General features: G+C 42.9%; 1 non-coding gene across 1 annotated transcript; it reads right to left on the minus strand.

Moving 5' to 3' along the window:
- Nucleotides 1-4504: 4504 nt before the first annotated feature.
- On the minus strand, nucleotides 4505-4579 carry Trnas-cga (transfer RNA serine (anticodon CGA)). The gene has a single exon. It is a non-coding gene; the product is annotated as a tRNA-Ser (tRNA).
- Between the last annotated feature and the right edge of the window lie 216 nt (nucleotides 4580-4795).

Raw genomic sequence — 4795 nt, forward strand, 5'->3', positions numbered from 1 at the left:
CGCTGTCGGTCTCCAGTTGTGGCATGAGCCAATTTTCCAGCATGTCCAGATACACATGTCCTGTAACGTTTTTTTCGCAGAAGAAAAAGGGGTTGTAAACTTTAAACCGTGAGATTGCACAAAACACGTTAACTTTTGGTGAATTGCGAATTTGCTGCACGAATGCGTGAGGATTCTCTACCGGCCAGATTCGCACATTGTGTCTGTTCACTTCACCATTCACCACTTCATCACTGAAAACAAGTTTCGCACTGAACGCATCCTCTTCCATGAGCTGTTGCAACCGCGCCGAAAATTCAAAGCGTTTGACTTTGTCATCGGGTGTCAGGGCTTGTAGCAATTGTAAACAGTAAGGCTTCTGCTTTAGCCTTTTCCGTAAGATTTTCCAAACTGTCGGCTGTGGTACGTTTAGCTCCCTGCTTGCTTTATTCGTCGACTTCCGCGGGCTACGCGTGAAACTTGCCCGCACGCGTTCAACCGTTTCTTCGCTCACTGCAGGCCGACCCGTTGATTTCCCCTTACAGAGGCATCCAGAAGCTTTAAACTGCGCATACCATCGTCGAATGGAGTTAGCAGTTGGTGGATCATTGTTGAACTTCGTCCTGAAGTGTCGTTGCACTGTTATGACTGACTGATGTGAGTGCATTTCAAGCACGACATACGCTTTCTCGGCTCCTGTCGCCATTTTGTCTCACTGCGCTCTCGAGCGCTCTGGCGGCAGAAACCTGAAGTGCGGCTTCAGCCGAACAAAACTTTATGAGTTTTTCTACGTATCTGTAGTGTGTCGTGACCATATGTCAATGAATGGAGCTACAGTGAATTTATGAAATCGCTTCAATCATTTGTAATAGCCCTGTACAAAAGGGCGCAAAGCGCATGACAAAGGGTGCTTCCCGTCGTGCCATGCATTAGGGTTTCTTAAGCCGTCCACACACGGGACGAGGCAGCTAACGTAGACGTGGACACGGTCGGAGCATCCGATCTTAAGAAAGACAGCGCCGTCGGCACGCAGGACGAGCTGGTTAATGTAGTTTGTTCTCTCAGCGACCTACAGCGGCCCTTCTCGGCTATATTAGGCTCACAAACCACACAATTTCTTTACGAAAATGGACGCACCCAAAATAGCTGTGGCGTTAACTCTGTTAGCGATTGTCGAAATTGAGAGGAGGAAATCGCGAATAAGCTTCTGGGCGAACAGCCAGCTGCTGGTAGAGGAACACAGCACAACGCTGTGTAACGATCTGAGATACATAGTAGTAGAAGTGTTTCGTTAACACATTTGAATTTTCATTCCATTTTCGGTTTTAAATTGAATAAAGTTAAGGTGTAGTGTCTAATGTCAGTTTTCGCATGCATATCGTACTTCATCACATAGATTTCAAGATAGAGATTCGTTTCGTAATTTTATTGGAATGGTAGAGGAGATGTTTTTGAAGTTGCTCACCATCACTGAAAAGGATACTTACCGGCAAGATACAAAAATAAGCCAGTCCATAAACACGAAGATACATATCTTTAAAAAAGTTTCATAACAGGAAAAGCTGCCAGTGCATAACTTGTGTTTACTTTCAAACGCAGACTGGCAGTGACGTTTAGATTTCTGGTCTCTTTGGAGAAAATGCCATTCAGTCGTTGGCCTATGCAACAAAAGTTGCAGAAAATACATCATTTGTAAAAAAAATAACGTCGAGTTTTGAGATAATACTTCCATTAAGTGCATAAGAAAGACCTACAATCTTTTAAAAAACAAAAGGTAAAAAAATTAGAAGAATATGGATGCGCACCTACCACTTTTCTCAATGGAACTCACGACGTGATAAACCGTGCTCCAGCTTCTAGATGGTAATTGGGCCTCCGTACATACATACACTGGCTAAAGGTTGGATATATAAATGTGATTTCTGATATTTAATTTGCAAATTAAACCAAAAAGACACACCTTTGATAGATCGTCATTATGCTGTAGCACGGAAATGGAATACTTTCGTAGCACTTCAGATATAACACTGAAAACATGCGCTACTGGAAGCATTTACCTTCCGATATGTAGTTTTCTATTAGTTTATTGTAAAAAATCATAGTTAAAAAAACGCGTTTTCGAGAGATCCTTAATTTGCTGTTGCTTTGAAATAGCTAGTATTCATACCACCTGCTCTGTGAGAAAGAAAACCCGCAAATACGATTTTTAACGCCATAAAATATGGCGGCTCGTACGTTCTGCTTACGGCATGAGACGCTGTCGCACATCATTAGTCACGTTCCTCTCCACGACCCAAAAATCTGACATCCCGGGCTCATTCCTTCACGCGCCGCAGTGTAGTGGAGTTCGCAGCTCGTGGTCTTGCGGTAGCGTTCTTGCTTTCCGCGCACGGGGTCCCGGGTTCGATTCCCGGCGGGGTCAGGGATTTTCTCTGCCTCGTGATGACTGGGTGTTGTGTGTCTTTCATCATCATTTCATCTTCATTGACTCGCAAGTCGCCGAAGTGGCGTCAACTAAAAAGGACTTGCAATACGGCGGCCGAACTTCCCCACATGGGGCCTCCCGGCCAACAATGCCATACGATCATTTCATTTCAGTGTAGTGGAACGCGGAACTGCACGTTGTGTCACTAGCCCGTCGTCCTCGCTCGTTTTCACCATCCATGAGAGGATGGATTTAGGGCTTGTTCACATTCTCTGCACGTGTGGAAGGCAGGAAAACTGACTGCTTAAATGATTGTGCACGCAGTAATTAGTCTAATTCTGTTCGGTAGCTAGCGGTAGCCACACGTAAAAGGGTACAATAGATTCCTATTTTCCTCACTTAACCAAGAAACTTCGAACTTTTAAAGTAAGACTTCGCTGGACCGTTATGTAGTGGAACAGCTCCTGAAGTAACTTAAAGTGCTATTCATCTTTACTGTGAAACTTTTTGCCGAAAATGATTTTACCCGCAGTTTGCGTAGTAAAAACATGACCGTAACCATGTCACACTAAACTGCTTTTAACGAAAATATGACGTGCGTTTCCCACCACATTTGCGCAGGTAACGTAGTATACTGCAGTGCTCGAAATACGTCCAGTTCTCTGATAAGCCAAATATTGTCCGCAATGAACTGCTAGTAGGGATGTCCATGCGTTATCCATCATTCATGTTTGTTTCCATAAGGAACTAGGTGCTCCACGACCGCCTTAACGATATCCAAGACCGGAGGAAGGGCGTCATCGGTCGTAAATTTTTAATTTGTTTATTGCAGATCGATTTCAGCTATGAATGCAAGAAAATAATGAGTATTAGGCATTAAAAAATATCAGTTAAAACCATATCACAAATAAATCAGCTTGTAAATCACCAATTTACATAGTAGTTACATCCATGTCACGACGAGTCATCGTACACACAAATGCACATGGCACCACTTGCCGTTACAGATAACAAACACCCGTTACACTGAACTTACTGCTTGTATTTCCACGCAGCTAACCTTCGTGTGAGACGTCACTAGTAACTAGCGCCATCTCTATTCACGCCACTTTATGCTACATAAAAAAAATAAAAAACACGATAATCTAATTGCGTTATATACAGTTACAATGCGATTGTTAAATACTGTGTGTGTGTGTGTGTGTGTGTGTGTATGAGGTCGTCAGTCCCTAGAATTACACACTATTTAAACTAACTTAATGCTAAGAGCAACACACACACCCATACTCGAGGGAGGACTCGAACCTCCGGTAGGAGGGGCAGCGCAGTGACACTGCGCCTCAAGCCGTGCGGCCACTATGTGCGGCGTTAACTACCAAAATTCATTCACTACATATGTTAAAACCGGAAGGAAATATTCACTTGTAGGTAGTACAAATTGAAATACTACTGACATTCGTTTTTTTTATACAATACTAAAATCAATACTAATATTAAAAAAGAAGTTATACATAATGGATACATATGGCATGCTGAGTGCATATTTATCTCTTCCAACACGATTTACATTATGAAAAGTAACTTATTAACTGTCAGGTTGTAAGAGGTGTATGTTTCTATTGTCTATTGTCAAACCACAATTTATGAAAGATGTTTATATTTTATTAATAGGATTAAGTAGGTATAATTAATATTTGTCATTTTGGAAATAATTGTAGTAGCAGCGAATGTCTGCACCAAAGGGGGTGGGAGAGACCGCACATTGATATAATTTTAAAAAAGGCGGGAGAGACCGCGTATGGATACATTTTAAGAAAAGAGCGGGAAAGACCGCGCATTGACACATTTTATAATGGTAGCAGGGATTGTCTGCACCATAAAGCATTGTTGGCCGGAGAGACCGCACTTAACCATTTGTAGGAAGTCAGTAGTAAGCGAGTTGTGAAGCGAGTCGGTAACAGGTCTGAAGCGAGAGGTTGAGAGGAGCTGTGTACCTGCCAGCCACCAGCTATGATTTACAAGCGATTATAAACGGATGTACAGAGACATCAGCTAACAATTATCATAAGAGTATGAAACTTCCTGGCAGATTAAAACTGTGTGCCCGACCGAGACTCGAACTCGGGACCTTTGCCTTTCGGGGGCAAGTGCTCTACCAACTGAGCTACCGAAGCACGACTCACGCCCGGTACCCACAGCTTTACTTCTGCCAATACCTCGTCTCCTACCTTCCAAACTTTACAGAAGCTCTCCTGCGAACCTTGCAGAACTAGCACTCCTGAAAGAAAGGATATTGCGGAGACACGGCTTAGCCACAGCCTGGGGGATGTTTCCAGAATGAGAATCATAAGAGTAACTAATATTATTGAATTATTTTTTTGAGAAACTCAA

Source organism: Schistocerca nitens, chromosome 6 (genome assembly GCF_023898315.1).
Source record: "Schistocerca nitens isolate TAMUIC-IGC-003100 chromosome 6, iqSchNite1.1, whole genome shotgun sequence".
Lineage (NCBI taxonomy): Eukaryota > Metazoa > Arthropoda > Insecta > Orthoptera > Acrididae > Schistocerca > Schistocerca nitens.